This window comes from Phyllostomus hastatus, unplaced genomic scaffold (genome assembly GCF_019186645.2).
Source record: "Phyllostomus hastatus isolate PE091 unplaced genomic scaffold, TTU_PhHast_1.1 phas_scaffold_78, whole genome shotgun sequence".
NCBI lineage: Eukaryota > Metazoa > Chordata > Mammalia > Chiroptera > Phyllostomidae > Phyllostomus > Phyllostomus hastatus.
Window position 1 is genome coordinate 66,012,460 of NW_025334041.1, and position 16,568 is coordinate 66,029,027.

General features: G+C 53.2%; 1 long non-coding RNA gene across 1 annotated transcript in view; it reads right to left on the reverse strand.

The window, feature by feature from the left end:
* LOC123811735 overlaps nt 1-16,238 on the reverse strand; it is a 39,097-nt gene extending 22,859 nt beyond the window's left edge. The window contains exons 1-2 of the long non-coding RNA XR_006784429.1: nt 16,131-16,238; nt 15,695-15,796 (exon numbers count right to left, since the gene is read on the reverse strand). This is a non-coding gene — a long non-coding RNA (uncharacterized LOC123811735). The remainder of the gene's footprint in view (nt 1-15,694; nt 15,797-16,130) is intronic.
* Nucleotides 16,239-16,568: the final 330 nt, after the last annotated feature.

Below are 16,568 nucleotides of genomic sequence, written 5' to 3' on the forward strand. Positions count from 1 at the left end.
GGGCCATGCATGTATTATGGAGCGTTTCCCTGTGGTTTCTAATTGCCTTTCCTTGTCAAGAGAAGAACCCCTGCCCTTGGCACCATGCTGCTGTGTGCGGCAGACACTGCTCAGGCCCACTCTGTTTCCTCTGCAGTGGGTGTGTCATCAGGCTGCCTCCTGTCCAGACAGTGGCGCATACTTTCACTGTAACTTCTTGTCTCTCTTTGGAGTGGCCAGCTGTTTTCCCTTCATTCTCTGCCTTTCCTGGCCCCCATTTCCCACCCTCTCAAGCTCCCTGCTGAGTCTGGGGGCACCTTTCCCCCAGAAAGTCTCTTCTCAGCCCCCAGGCAGTGTGCTCCTGTGTAACTGGGGCGGTGTGGCCACCCAAATGCCCCCTGGCTCTGCAGCATCAGACCCCTGGCTCCCTGGGCCCTGTTGTTCAGACCTTTGTATAAAGCAAACATGATGCTGCTGTGATCGCACGGGCCTCCCACATGCGTCCCGGAGGGTGGCGACTGGAGACTAACTCCTAGAGAGTCTGCAACACGTCCCTTTACTGTGAGAACACTTCTGACGACTGTTCCACGCTTCAGAGCTGCTCACCAAGAGAAGTACTTCCAGTTGTAGTAGGTGAACACCTGAGGGTGAGCTGAGCACCTTTGCAGGGCGATGTGACAGACACACCTGCACCTGTTTCACATCCTGCACAAAGACACACTCAGAGGAGAACAACCCTATTCTACCCTGCTTACGGCGTCTCACCCAGAGCTCTGGGACTGATTTGATGTCTGCAGTGTCTCAGATATTTTGACGAGTGCTTCCTTATCACTTCTCTGAGTTGGCACCAAAGTCCTACAGCCCTTTGCCAGGGGGAGTTGAATGGTTCGTTCAGCAGACTCCGGAGTCCTCACCACATGCCTGGTACTGTCCCGGGTGCTGGGGAATCAGCAGAGCTGTTCTCCACTGGGACTGCACGGCGAAAGACGTGCACAGAACTAAACATGCTCCTGCATGAACAGGCACAGAGAGACCCAGGAAACAGCCCAACTCCATGGTTTGTGTCGGAGTTGAAACCCTGGTGGTGAGATTTTTAGATGTTGTTATTGAGGGAAACTGGGTCAGAGTATGTGGGCCCTTTCCATATTATTTCTTACAATGTGAGTCCACAATTTTATCAAAAAAAGAGTTAAAAACAACAGAGAGACCCAGATTTCCTTGCCTTGCCCCAGAGATTCTGGCCCAGTTGGTCCTGCTGGGGGCTGGGCTGGGCATAAGGCACTGCCTAGGGGTCCTGGTGGTTGGTGGGACCAAGGGCCACCATCCAGGGCACCGGCTTCCGCAGCTTCACTCTCCTCCTCCCTCCATGGAGGTTCCCACGCCTTAATGAAGTTTCCTGTCTCTGCCACTCCTAATATAATTCCTCAGGTGAACGACCCCCTCATTTTTCTGACTGGCTTCTTAAAGGAGCTCTGAAACATTTTAACTGCTTCACAAATCACAACACAGGCAGTGCAGCGCCCCCACGGGGGGACCCTCCTGCTTCATTAAAATCACATCTCACAAGTGACTGGACGGGCCAGGGGTGCCGTTCCTGGAATGCTGGGCCAGGGTCCTATCCATGGGACAGTTTCACTTCTTGGTGCCTCAGCTGGGTCCTGGTGGCTGTCACAGGCACAATGACCATGAGTGATGTTACTCCAGGATGTGCAGTGATGAGAAGGAAGGCAGAGCTATCAGCAAAATGTGTGCCTTTTAATTATCTGCAGATCACGACTGCAGAAATCTACTTAAGCTCTGTCAAAGGTAAGGGATGATTGCTAATTTTTCCCTGTGTACTCGGCAGAGAGGTGCTCAAAACCATGGTAATACTAATACTTCGTCTTCATATACTCTCTCTTTCCAGAGATGGCTCCAGTTCACCTTTCAACATGACTGCAAGAAGGAAAAAGTAACGCTGGTGGGTGAGATCAGCATACCCCTTTTAGCAAGAGTTAAATGAAGATGAGAGACAGAAAGAGCCTCATCAAAAGTCCAACTCTTTCTCAGGGGTCAAGCCAGGGAAATTCTAATCGTCCGTCAAAGACTCTGCCATTTTGGGTAAAAATGTCAAGCTGCCATACGGACTTTTCATTGCCTGAACTCAGTGAAATCTGTTGGCTCCTTATGTCCCATCAATTGGGTCAGGGAGCCCGGCAGCTCATCATCTCCACACAGTGACTCAGGGACTGAGGGCTTCTCGGATGTGTGGCTACACCAAGTGCCCTGGAGGCCAGCTGACCCTATGCATTCAGCTGGCAATGAGCACAGACCAACGGCATGCGGGACAGGTGGATGGGCCATGTCAAGAAAGCCCAGGAGGAGCCACACACAGCCAATCCTGCCTCTGGCCAGACCTGAACTGCACAGCAAGAGAGGCCCAGAAACACAGAACAGCATGGACATCATGCACCTTGGAACCCAGGACAGCACACCCACCTTCTGTTCTCATATCTGTGCCTCCAACTCCATCCAACTTCTTCAGGAAGAATATCCAGAGAGGAGAATAAAACAAAAGTACCTCATACCAACGAGCATAGCACTTCAAAGGACTGTGGGTAAAGAAAACACTTATTTCTGTTCACTTATTTCTAAAGAAAGCCTCCTCACTGTCCAGACCCACTTTCTTCCTTCCCTTTCTTCTTCTTAAAAAAGAGCACACACCATTCTGGAGCCTCCAGGATGGAGCAGGTCCCCAGCCAGCCATCCCCCTACTGATGACAACCTCGAGCTCGGGACAGATTAGAAAAGTCGGTATCTGCGGATTCTGGAAGAAACTGCCAGTGGGCAGACTGGGGACAGATGTCAGAACTGGACAGATGACCAGCACAGCAGTGAACTGATTGGTTTTCTTGCCTTGATCTCAGCTTTGTCCTCAAGGTGGTGGGTCTCAGCACTGCTCCAGGGGCAGGAGGGGAATGATGCAGAGAGGACTGGACAAGGGGCCTGTCGGAGCCAGAGTGGGGGGCTGCTGAGGACCCTTCCCCCCGCCTTGCTCCCACCCTGGAGCTGCAGCCATGGCCGGGGCATAAGCTCCAAAAATGCCGAGGAAAACAGGTCTCTGGCAAGAACCTGGGAAATGGGCCCCTGTACTCCACAATTTGGGGGAAATCCTGCTTACTTTTTTCCCTTGCCAGTTTGCCCCCCAAACCACCCAGTTATATGAAGCTCCCACACAGTGCATGGGGGAAGTGGAATATAAGATTCTGAGAGGAACCAGAGCTTCCAGTCAAAGGACAGGGAAGGTAGCAGAGACTTGAGGAGATGCGCTGATGGTGAGCTGGGCCCACAGGAAGCACACGCTGGAGGCCAGCACGGGCTCTGTGGGCGCTGGTGCTGAGGCCCCTTGTCCCCACAGACGCTGAGACAGAGCTTCGGTCTGAACTTAATATGCTCCACAGACTAAACGAGTGGTCTGTCAGCCTCTGCTGGTCAATGGTGGGAAGACAGACCATAGAACCCCGTTCAGTAAGGGCAGCACATCCATCGCTAGCTTCATCTGAAGTTTGGAGGGAGAAAATGATTGAATTTCAGTAAGCACAGAGGTGAAGTTGAAGAAGACCCACCATGCCTTGGATTTTAGTTTCCAGAACAAGTTCATTTTTGAAAATAATTATTTTTCTTTTGTGTTGTCAATTTTTCCTATGTTTCATGTTTCCTAAGTTAAAGACTAAATTTCTTGTCTGAAAGGTAAACATGAGCATGTGAACAGCAGCTCTCAGCCCTGTGCATTGCTGGGGGATGGAGATGCTGATTCAGCAGAGTTCCAAGAAGTATACAGGCCCAGCTTGACCTCGGTGCCTTGAGAGGCCAATCTCAGTTTTCATGGGGTTGGCCTGTGCCCACTGATGCCCCTGGTTCTGATGGGGAATGGGGAGATACTATGACCAAATCCACGCACTTGCAACACAATCAAGGCGTGGCACCCTGCTTTTAAGTCATGTGGGCTTCATTTAACTTGTCCAATATGCCGACCACTAAAGGAAGAGAGATTCTGTTCCAGCTGTCTCAGTGGGAGGGGACAGGTGTAGGTAACAGGCCTCCACAGGGAGTCGCCCCCAAGAGTCCCAGCAAATGCCTCGCCATTCATGATAGGTGGGGCAATTTGGCACCAAGTCATACCCATGACCAGAATGTGGAAACTAATGCCTGCACATCTACGTGGTCTTTTCTGCCCTTACTCCCAAGCACCCTACTGTGTGTTGTGAGTTGTTCTGCAGGCCACTGCGCATGCCTGGAAGTGGGCAGCAATCAAAGAGAAGGAGAAATGAGGAGGTCTCTGCCTTCTCCAAAATAACTGAGAATTTTCTGGGGGAGAGACCAGGACTTTCTGCCAGATTCCACTGTATTAGAGGCAGTTGGAGTGTGGCATATGCAACCAGTGCATGAAAGCCTTCAACTCCTTTGAGGTTGCTCACGTCTGCTCCCCCTTCATGAGACCCCTACTGTGTGCACTGGGTCACTTGGTGAGGAAAACCATGACTGGCCTAGGAGGATCGGAAGTGCCAGACAAAATGACATCAAATTAAAAGAAAAATAATATCCACCCTCACAGATGTGTCTTGGAAGTCAGTCCACCTCTGAATACACACAGGTCTCACTTGGGAACATTTTGACATTTTTTTTACCTTTTTAAAAAAATATATTTTATTGATTATGCTATTACAGTTGTCCCATTACTTCCTTCATTCCCCTCCACCCTGCACATCCTTTCCCACCCACATTCCCCTCCTTTAGTTCATGTCCAGGTGTCATAAGTTCTTTAGCTTCTACATTTCCCATACTATTCTTGTCCTCCCCCTGTCTATTTTCTACCTACCACCTGTGCTAGTTATTCTCTGTACCTTTCCCCCCTCTCTCTTCCTCCCACTCCCCTGTTGCTCACCCTCCATGTGATCTCCATTTCTGTGGTTCTGTTCCTGTTCTAGTTGTTTTCTTAGTTTGCTTTTGTTTTAGTTTTAGGTGTGTTTGTTAATAATTGTGAGTTTGCTGTCATTTTACTATACATGTTTTTTATCCTCTTTTTCTTAGATAAGTCCCTTTAACATTTCATAAAATAAGGGCTTGGTGATGATGAACTCCTTGAACTTGACCTTATCTGCAAAGCACTTTATCTGCCCTTCCATTCTAAATGAAAGCTTTGCTGAATAGAGCAATCTGGGATGTAGGTCCTTGCCTTTCATGACTTGGAATACTTTCCAGCCCCTTCTTGCCTGTAAGGTCTCTTTTGAGAAATCAGCTGACAGCCTGATGGGAACTCTTTGTAGGTAACTGTCTCCTTATCTCTTGCTGCTTCTAGGATTCTCTCCTTCATTTTTACCTTGGCTAATGTCATTTATGATGTGCCTTGGTGTGTTCCTTCTTGGGTCCAACTTCTTTGGGACTCTCTGAGCTTCCTGGACTTCCTGGAAGTCTATTTCCTTTACCAGAATGGGGAAGTTCTCCTTTATTATTTGTTCAAGTAACTTTTCCACTTGTTACTCTTCCTCTTGCCCTTCTGGTACCCCTATAATTTGGATGTTGGATCGTTAAAGATGTCCTGGAGGTTCCTAAGCCTCTCCTCATTTTTTTGAATTCTTATTTCTTCATTCTTTTCTGATTGTATGTTTTTTTCTTCCTTCTGGTCCACTCCATTGATGTGAGACCCAGCTTTCATTACATCACTGTTGGTTCCCTGAGCATTTTTCTTCATCTCACTTATTGTAGCCTTCATTTTTTTCATCTAATTTGCAACCAAAATCAACCAATTCTGTGAGGATCCTGATCACCAGGGCTTTGAACTGTGCATATGATAGGTTGGCTATCTCTTGGTTGCTTAAAAGTGCTGATTGTGAGGCTTTCACTTCTGTTTAAGCCATCTTTTTTTTCCTTTGGTCTGGTCGTGCCTGTTACAAATGAGGGACGGAGCCTTAGGTGTTCACCAGGGCGGGGCACCCCAGTCCCTGGGTGATGACGTTGTATGTGGGGACGGGGTCTGAGAGGGAACAATGGAGCTTGCTCTTCTCTCCGTCGGACTTCAGTCCCTTCCACTGCTTCCCCCGAGCCAAGTGGGCCCCTCTGGTGCCAATTCCTGTGTGGATGGGCTTGTGCACACCACGGGACCTTCCAAGGACCTCTCCTATGAGGCTGGGAGTATCTCCCTATGCTTCAACCCCCACAGGTGTTTTCAATCAGTGCCCCAAGGCTTTATTTCCCAGCGCTGTGATCCTGGGTTGCTCTCAGTGCCTTGCTTCACAATCACAGCCTTGCTGGGTCTGCCGGTTGCCGCCCCTTGGCCAGGGTCTGCCAGCTGCTGCTTGTGCGCTCAGGGTCCACCCACTGCAGTCTTACACGCCCCAGATGCTTTTATACACCTGGTCCCAACAATCTCTGTTCTCAGTGCCATGACCCGCGCCAGCTGCCTGACTCTGCCCCTCCTACCGGTCTGGATAAACGGGTCTATTTTAACTTCTTGGTTGTCCGACTTCCATACAGTTCAATTTTCTGTCTGTTCTGGTTGTTATTCTGTTTCTAAATTGTTGTCCCTATCTTGGTTGTGCAAGGAGGCACAGTGTGTCTACCTACACCTCCATCTTGGCTGGAAGTCTTGACATTATTTTTTAATAGCAATTTCTTTGACTTTACCAATCTTAGCCCTGTCTGCAGCTAAACAAGCTGAGAAATAGGAACTCTTATCATTTGGAGGCATCTCTGTGATGGTACCAGAGTGGGAGTCAGAACATGATGAATTGTGGGGACAGGCAAGAGGCAGCCCCATCGCATAGGATGGCAGAGGGAGCAAGGACTGAGTGCCGTTCATTAATAGACCCCCATCCTGCCCAATGCCACCCCAGTGTCCTTTGGGCACTGTCCCTGAGTTGCTCGTTGCTGGCAGTTCAAGTGGACCGCAGCCGGACTGCTGTGTGAGGTCAGCCGAACTCCACTCCAGTCTCCACTCTGCTCTGCAGACTCAGGTCTGTTCTTCAGCTGGGTCCATGGCAGCAAATTAAAATTCATTCTTTTATAACAAGAAAAATTAGCTTATCCACAGAAGGAAAGATAAATAAATTAGAATTGTTTTACTTATAGAAGGGAGGACAAAGGGGAAGGTACTGATTTATATACGAGAACAATTTATATTATGCAGGGTGATGGTTTTATGGTTAAATTCTTGAAAGTGAGTTAGAAAATCCTTTGGCCACTGGGATGGCCATGGGGCACGTGCTCGGCAGACAGAGGTTGCCACAGCATTCACTCGGCGGCTGCCCTGCACGAGGTCCTGATTTCAATCACTTAGAAAGCGGATGAACGTACATAAAACCAATGTTTTATTGAACCTGATTTAATTGCTTTTCTTGGGTGTTGGCCATCACCACCAACATCAATTATCAATGTTTTGCAGATGGGAGCAGGAGATACTAGAGTGAAATTCCGAAAGGAAGATTGGATTCTGAGGCATGTTTATTATAACAGAAGTAGTTGGTTGGCGTGTCCTCTTGGGTTGCTTAGATGGGTCTAGTCTCTGATGTCTCCTTCTCCATCTCACACATCTGCCCTCATTTCTTCTTCCACCTCATCCCTCTCTGATTTCCTCTCTAATCCTACAGACTGACCATTTCCGTAGGTAGTACAACAGCCCGCTGGTCCCGTTTCTCCCGGGCAAACTGAACAGGTAATAACATTCCTCTGACCCAGGCTCCTGTGGGTGGCGAGCACACGCAGACCCTCTCGTGCCCCCTCGCTGTCACGGACACACCTCAGCTCCTCAATGTCCCCTGTGACCCGTCAGCTTCCTCCACGCTCTGGCCGTGCTCACAACACCCCTCAGCAGAACCCCTACTCCCTGCCCCACCACCTGCCTTCACTGTTTCCAGCTCCAGACTTCCCCAGGTGCCTTCATCTGCCTCTTTGCTGATCAACATAAGGGGTTTCCTTCACCCCTTTTGAAACCCTTCATATTTTACCCCTTACATAATTCTACTTGGGATTAAACTAGCTGTTAACCAGCCTGCCTGTCTCATCTAGTCTCAAAGAAAAACCAGAGATGGTCACTAAAGTGATAAAAACAGGTTTTGTTCAGGAGAAAAATAGGAGAAGAGAGGCACTGGGACAGAACCAAGCTCAACTCTGAGCACAGTTTGGGCAGGTGGGAACTTACAGGGTGGAGCAGGTGGGGTCAGTGGAGACAAAATCACTAAGGAAACACTGGGGTTGGGGGGAGTGGGGTAGCAGACCCACAGGTTGCTGCTGAAGGTGGGCTGGGGTGGGGGACCAAACATCACCTGGGTTGGGTGGGGGTGAGGAACTCGATTAGATAAGGAAGGTGGTTAGATGCAGAGCATGGGGGAGTCCAGCTAACCCAACTCAGCAGGATTCTTGTGAAAACTGGACAGTGCGGAGAGGAACACCGAAGCCCAAAGTGGAGGCCTTGTGGGCAAGTCCAGGGGAGCCTGGGTGAACTCTGGTCAAGGAGACAATCCCTGTCACTAGGCTGTGAGCTCCCGAAGGTCAGGGACTAGGTCCCATTCTTCTGTACCCACCCCAAACCAAACCCAGTACCCCCGCTATGACTCCAGGAGAGCAGGCTGTGACACGTTAGGTGTGGGCTCTGTCCCCTGGCCTAATGGCTCTGGATTTCATTTCCCCAGCTGGGCTGTTGTGGCAGCCCACTCCCTCTGCCAGGCCCTCAGGCAGCTCCCTCCAGCTGGGCGCCAATGCATGCTGGAACACATGTGGCTGGCATGGACAGGGCTGCAGGTCCTTAGGGAACTCTGGCTGAGGTGAGGGAATGACTGTGCTCACTCATCACCACCTCGATCAAGAACAGTGAAGCTAAGACATGGGTGGGGAAAGCTGAGACCAGAAGAGAAGAGTGTGGAAGGGTCCCATGTGGGAGAAGCCGAGATATTTCACTAGCACACGGGAAGGCACAGAGAATCGTGTCCACAGGCACCCACCCTGGGCCTGCAGATGTCTGCATGTGTAGCTTCAACTACAAGTCAGCGCTGACCCCTCACAGCAGAAATCAGGAAGGGCCCTTGTCCTTTCACGTGGAAACATTCTGCTTCTGTGGCAGGCTGAGTCATTCACACACCACTTTGTAGGAAGACAAGCAGAGCTGTTTTTATGACTCTTGACATGAAAAGCTCCAGGTGGCTGTTCTGCAGCAAGTCCTGGGGAATCACAGACCTCCGTTGAGACAACCTGGACATTACCCAGCAACAACCCCCATAGCACAGGCTCCACGGGCCCCAGTGGACTCCCCACACTGTGCCCCTGGGTGATGGTAATGAAGGCGGTAGCAACGATAACACAGCTGACCCTTGAATGTGGGCTTGAACTTACATGCAAACATTTTTCAACAAATATCCGTACTGTTTACCGACTGCAGCTGGTGGTCTGCAGATACAGAAGGCCAACAGTCTGCACTGATCTCTGCATTGTATTCAGGGGACTCGGGCACCACGATTTTGGTGTCTGCAGGGGGCCTGAAGTAGACACTGAGGGAAAACTTAAGTTTTGGGGGGGAGTCAAAAATCACACATGGATTTTCAATTTCCTGGGAGGTCGGCACCCCTAACCCCAATGTAGTTCAAGGGTCAAGTGTACTATCCTGGTGATAACTTGTAAAACAGCTCCCATTTCTTTGGTTGTGCATTGGGCCCGCCACTGTTCTCTTTTCATAAATTACAACATTATGCCCGAGAACTCCATTGTAGAAGTAGATACTATTACTTCTACTTTACAAATGAAACTGAGGCACACAGAAGGTGGGTCACTTGCCACAGGGATGCCGACAGTAAGTGGCAGGTACAAAACCAGAGCCCAGCTGTGACTCGGGCCCCAGCTCTGCAAGGTCTCTCTAACCGGCAATGTCGAACTGGACTCGCATCGTGACCCTGCTGGGCAGGCAGAGAAACCTTTACTCTCCGATGCCTAGGAAGAAACTTGCTTAGAGAAGTTACACAGGAGGACTAGTCCGCTTCTCCTAACCCACCTCTCCTGAGAAGCCTGTGCCTGCCCCTCTGGTGGTGTGGGCTCCGGGAAGCTTACGTCCTGTGGAGGACCACTCAGAGGGCTGTGCCTTTCTGAAGTGGGATGTGTCTTATGCACAAGGAGGGAGGCCTGAAGATAAGGATTTTGCAAGATAGCAAATGGGTGTCAAACAGAACATCTCTTTGAAGGCTGGTCTGTCAGGTACTTTGGCCTCTGGCTGGGGACAGTGTGAAGGACAGGTTCGAAGAGTTTGAGAGAAGGGTGGCTGGCTCAGCAGCATCCAACACAGCTTGCTCTGTGTGCCTCAGGATGCTCAGTGTGCGTCAGTCCGCACAGCTCCAGAGAGCTGGTCCCACCTGCAAAAGTGTCTCCCCGAGGCCCAGTTAGGGGCCCCTGCCCAGATAGCTCTGGACATCTCCTGGGCCAACAGGAGAGGGAGCACAGGATCTTCCTGGTGTGGACACTGTCATGTCATCACAGAATACAAGGACTGGAAGGGCCCATGCCTTGTCACACTGTCAAGGAGAGGGGAGGCCCCCAGGGGCATCCTACAGACGCAGGACTGGCGTGGCACCTGCCCACAGCCAGTTGCCTGTTAAAGTGAATTCAGCCGCGATTCTGAGATTCCAGCTGGCTCCAGCACCAACCCCTGCCCCCCACCCCCCACAGCCTCATTCCTCCTCCTGTTTCCCATCCCCAAGGCACAGCCCGACACGGAAGGCTAGTCAGGGGGTCACCCCCTTCCTGCCACCTCCTTTTTGAGGGTGCTCAGAGCCCTCTCAGTGCTGAAGAGCAAAACAGAGCAGGGCGCAGGGATCTGGGACTCAGCTAGTCACAGACTTTTAAAGGTGCCAAAGCTGGGCTGTCATTATTACACAAAGTAGGAAAATGTAAGACAGTGGGTGGGGAGGGGAGAGAAGAAGACAGAAGGTTAGTGAATGCTCATTAAAAATAAATGTATGGCTCTAGGTCAAGTCTTCCCGTGGTCCTGCCTGAGCTGCACACAGGGTCCTGCAAGCGACGGGGGCTGAGCCCGCACACCCCCGTCGGCTCATCTTTCCTCCGAGACCAGCTCCACTAAAACCCTAGGATGTTCGGGAGTCCAGCAGGAAGTCCAGGAGCAGCCGTTCTACCGCCAGCCAGCCGGCCGGGTGCTTCCCCTACCACCGGGCCTTCTGGTGAGGGGAGGCCAGGAGCGCTTTTCCAGAGGGCGGGGCAGCTGCAGACCCGCGCGGGCTCTGAAGCAGCACATCCGCGCAGGGCCCTTTCCCTTGGCCTGACGCCGGCGCGGCCTTTCACTGCGTCTGCGTGGGGCACGAAGGGCCTGCCCTGAAACAAAGTTTCGGCCCAGGGTTCTGAGTTATTCGTGGGAAGTTTCAAAGAAAATATTATGAAAATGTGAGGTTTGGGCATCTATCTGCCCTGGAGGACTTTTGGAGACTGTCCTCCCGGTGACCACTGTATGGAGAGGGGGAATCTCTCCAGTAGCTGCTCTGCGCCGCCCGGTCAGCATCCTGGTCTAACCTTCAGTACTTCCTAGAAGCCCTGATACAGATGAGGAAATTCAAGGCCAGAGAGACAGTTGACTAGTCTCAGGTCACACGGGGAGAAAGCAGAAAGGTCAGGTCAAGGTCAAGGCTTCCCAGGTCAGCCCCTTCTGCTCCTGCAGAGATGGGGAGGCTGCCCACTGGGCCTGTTTCACAGTAACTTCAGAAGTCCCCCTCTTGAGACCTCACACCCCGAGTTTACCCTGGAATAACGGTTCTGCTGACCTCCCGGAGAAGCGGAGGAATCAAAACACACAGAGGGCCCTGGGTTTGTGCAAATACACAGTTCCTGTGATGACAGCAGATTGAGCTGTTTCTCTCAGACGCGGCGCCCAGGCAGCTCCCTGACCTCTCCGCTGTGCTGGTCTGACAGCAGCAATATGTCCCAGGGGACTAATCAGCACTAAGTACTCAGGTCACTCCAAGGCCACTTAGGAGAACAGTGCAGAAGACAAAGCTGATGAGCTTTGTGGCTGAAGATGGGAGAAAGAAAGGAGTTAAGAGAAGGGAGCAAAACCATTTTTTTTTCTCAAGCTGTCTGCTTGAAGGGTTTTCATCAGAGAAATGCCACCAGCCCAATCTGCACAGCAAAGAAGTGAAATATTAAATAAAGAAGTAAAATTAAATCTCTTTCCTGCCAGTGTTACACTAGGAGCACACGACTGGGTTTGAACCCAAGTGAAGGGACCCTGAGGAAGCAGCAGAGGGACCGAGTTCAAACTTGGAGAACGGGGATCCAGCACCTCGAGTGCCCACCGCTCGCTGCCTGGGGATGGGGCCCGGCAACCGCACTGACTTCAGGGACGGGTCTTCCCAGTACCTGGGAGGCTGATTCCATCTCACCCACTGGACCACTGGTTTGTGACATGGACCCAACAGGGAGGCCAAGTGTGGATTGGAGATGCTCAGGAGTAAGTCTATTTTTTGGCCTGTGATTTATTAAGGTGCCCGTGGAGAGGTGTGGGGTTTTGTTGTTGTTGTTGTTGTTGTTTGTTTGTTTGTTTGTTTGTTTTTGTGGCAGTGGTGGGGAAACATAGCAGCCCGGGGGTATGTACCCAAAGAAAGCCCCCTCTCTCTGCCTTCCCTGTTGGTCAATCATCTCCTTCCTCCTCACAGGCACCTCCAGGAGTGCCGTCCAGGTAGAAACCACTTCCCCCACTTCACAGATAGAAAAACTGAGAACTGCACTGGAGAGGGGGCTGTTCTCACTGAGCTGGAGAGCTGGGGACACTGACGAGGAATGCAGGCTGAGGGACCAAAGGCCTGCCTGCCACCGCTGCCACCGTGCAGGCCCTTGTGCCCTCTCCCAGGCTCAGGCCCGAGTTCCCAGTGGAGTTGCAGGTGTAGACCGTCCGGTGCCACAGGGAACTGTGATGAGCTGGGCTCTGGGACAATGGAAAGGGGACTTGGAGTCACATCCACTGCCGTCTGAGCAGCAATTCCCTTCTCTTCTGCAAAAGCATCAGAACAATCCCTGCCGGGAGAGTCCTGAATCCCATGCCTACCTCGGCCAGCAGGCCTCAACAACGGTAACAAGGAGACTTCCATTTGTTGAGGGCTCCCTGGGGCCAGGCACACTCAGCTCTTCCTTTGGGCATGAAAGGGGCTTTGGCAGAGCTGGAGCAGCTGGGGGCTGGCTGTGCTGAGCCTTCCCCATACTTGGCTTCTTTTGCGGCATTCATGATGAGGGAAGGATGCACAGGAGCCAGTACAGAAATTGAACCCAAAAGTCTCTCAGGAAGGAGACTCCTAGGGAGAGGCCCGCAGTCACTGTGGAGCCCAGACTCAGTGATGTGAGCTGTGCATGGGAAACAGAAACTGTCCTACGAAGCTGCTCTGCTGTGTCCCATGTAAGAGATGTTTGTTTGCTCATCACGTCCCCACATGGCTGGGGGAGGGCTCTGGAGGGGCTTTCAGAAACCCAAACAGGCCTGTCAGCCCAACCCAGGACTCGAGAAAATGATTATGAACTCTCAAAGTCCTACTTAAAAGTGTGTGGCCACTGCTCCCACGAGCCGCCTGGCGGTTTGAGCCCAGTCCTGCCCTAGAGGAAACTTGGGGTCTCCAGGGGAAGCCTCTTAGAAATGGAAGTGCTGGGGAAAGAAGCTGCAAACACCTAAGTGAGAAATAGGCTTACAAAACCAGGGGGGCCAGGTTATGAATTGAGCCCTATGTACAGGACAGCAGCCTCAACGAAGCTAATCCGAAAGACAGGATCCTCGCTGTGGTTAAGGCACAGAGGATTTAGAACGTCAGCGGGGGCAGCCTTGAACCCTCTGAGCTTCAGTTTAGGCAATTCTCTTCTGTTTTATTAGCATGACACTAAACTAAAGGAGAAAGTCTCATTCTTTCTCCCGCTCAGCTTTATTTGTGTTTCCCCCGCCCCGGGGAGGAGGGTGGGGAGAGGGCCGGGGAACCCCTCTGGTTCCCCTACACTGAAAACTCAAGGACCCTCCGGCCGCCAGGGTCACTGTTCTCTCCCCAAACCAAGAGCTGTTTGCGTCTGAGCTCAGGGGAGTCCACGCATGATCTGATCCTGTTCCTAATTTAAAATAAAAATAAACGGTGTCCTTTTTCTTTCTATCTTTTATTCCCATTTGTTCTAATGAGTGCTTCTAGAATGAAAGTAGCGAAAACAAAATCAAGTCAGCCCAAGGAACTGCGACTTCCTCTTATGTCTCAAAGGATCTGGTCCATCGCGGTAAATTCGGGGTCCGAGAGCACCTGCTACTAACACCGCCAGAAAGGTCAGGAGAAAGTCGGGGGGCGACGGGGTGGAAGCGCTGGACCAGCCTGGCATGGGATCCCGCACCCGGCCAGCGCTCGGCCTTGGAGACCGTCCTGCTCCCGAGGCGGGGCGACGCCCGGCATTGTACCCGATTTGGCTAAAGACTAACGGGCGAAAACATAGTTCTGGACCCAGAAAGTGGTCCATGAGCGCGCGTGGCGCCCGAGCTCGGCTGAGCAAGGGGTGCTGGGGCAGCCCCGCTCCGTCCCCCTGCTCCGGGAAGGGCCGCGAGGTCTCCGACCCGCGCCCGCGGAGGGATGGCAATGGGGGGTTACTGCTGACTCGGCCTCCGCCACGCAGCAAACCCGAATAAGAAAGAGCCCGGCGCCGCGGGCCTCCCCGCGCCCCACACCGTGGAGCCTGGGCCCGGAGATCCGAGGCTGCGCGCAAGCTGGACCTCCGCGCTCTGGCTAAATAGAGATCTCAGCCGCGCGCTGCGCGGATCCGACCCTCCTTATTATAACAAATGTCCCGTTTGCCGAGCGGACTTCATATTCGCCAAGAATTCATCTGAAATATTATATTGATTTCCTCTCACTTGGCTGGCCCAAATCGATAGCGCTGCGCCCTGGCCCCATAAATCGCTTTCCCCGCGGCCGACCCGGCTCCATTCATCACCGCGGCCGGGCCGCGCCTCTGCCCGCTGTCCACACTTGCTGGGCGCCGAGAGGCCGTGCCCAGCGCGCCCATTAGCCTGATCCTAGAGCTCCTTCCGGACGAAGACCTGCACCCCCCAACTCTGCCCCGGGCTGGGCCAGGAGAAGGAGAGGGCAGGTGCCTCGGTCAGGGACTCAGAGCGCCTTTGAAGGCCCTGGGCCCAGGCGCCAGTGGGGAAGGGGTTCGGTCCCGCGGGCAATTCAGTCTTCGCAGGCCGAACCCGCCTGGCCAGTGCTCGACTGGAAGGAGTCCGAACCCCCGAGCTCACTCATGCCTCCCAGGCGGGGACCACGGGCTTCTTTTCCTCTGAGTTTAGAGGTGCTCAGGGCTCACAGTCCCGCCAAAAAGGCTTAGTGGTCGAGGCAATAGAGCGCAAGTCCAGCAGGTCCCGGCCCACTCTCACGGGCCATGCCAGCCAGGGGTGGGTGCGAACTACACCTCTCTGACCCCACCGAGAGCTCCTCGCCGCTCCTTGCGGTCCGCAGAAACCAAAGCCTGCGGAGGCAGTTCCGCCGGACCGAGGGAACCTCAGGGCCGGAGAGCTGTGGAGAGCTGCGACGCGGTTGCTGCAGAAAGCTAAGAAGCCAAGGCAACCCAGCTGCGTCCCCATGCTGGGTTCCGCAAGGCCGGCGCGCTCGACCCAAACCGGCAACCACGGACTCTGCGACCGGGAGTTCGGGGTTCAGGGTCTGACCACGCGCGTCCTTACCGGATCTGATGGAGTTACGAGGCTTCGAAGGATCGCTCGCGACCGGCGCGGGGCTCGGGGAGCCTGCACGCAGGTCCCTGCCGCATCCGCCGCACCGCGGCCCTGCAGACCCGGGGAAAGGGGCATGAGAGCATGTCTGCTGCCTTAGACCTCAGCCCAGGCCCTGCCCCCTGGCCTTCGTTGCCTTGTTGGAGTCCGAGGGTTTTAGGCGAAGTTTGGCCAACCTCAGCCTGGCCTTGCACACCCACGTGGGTCCCGAGGGCCCGGGATTGGGGATCTGCCACCGAAGTCCCAACTTCAAGCCCCGTGCTCACTTCTCTGCCCGCCCCGAGTCTCACCCAGTTTAACTCGGGAGGGAAAAGGCTTCGTGGGACCCTCTCTTTCTCGAACCAACCCTCTCCCTTGGTCAGCTTTCAGCCAGCCCTGCGCAGCATACCTGGCCGGCAGCCGCAGGCCCTCAGTGCCTGGGTCCGCCGCAAGGGTGCCCTGGGCCTGCCTTTCTCCTCGGTCCCAGGTTTGTTCCCATCCGCCAGGCATCGCCACCGCTTTTATCCCGCCAGGGCCCTGAGACAAGGGTCTGGAGAGGCTCGCAGCCCGCCGATTGGCTGGCTGGGTGCAGGGGAGTGCGGGAAGGGGAGGATTTTGCAAGGGGGACATGGCTGAGTGGACTCAGGAGTTAGAAACATTCTCTGGAGCTTCTGTTTCCAGCGGAGAGGAGAGGGAGGCAGCCGAGTCCGAACTCAACGGGCCTGGGAGTGTTCAAGGGTTGGGAGATGGAGACCCCAGGGCCTGACGATGAGGGTCTCTGTGCCCTCTGGGGGCCACTGGCCAGCAGAGGGGAGAGGCACAGCTGCTTTACAACATGCTGTCCTCT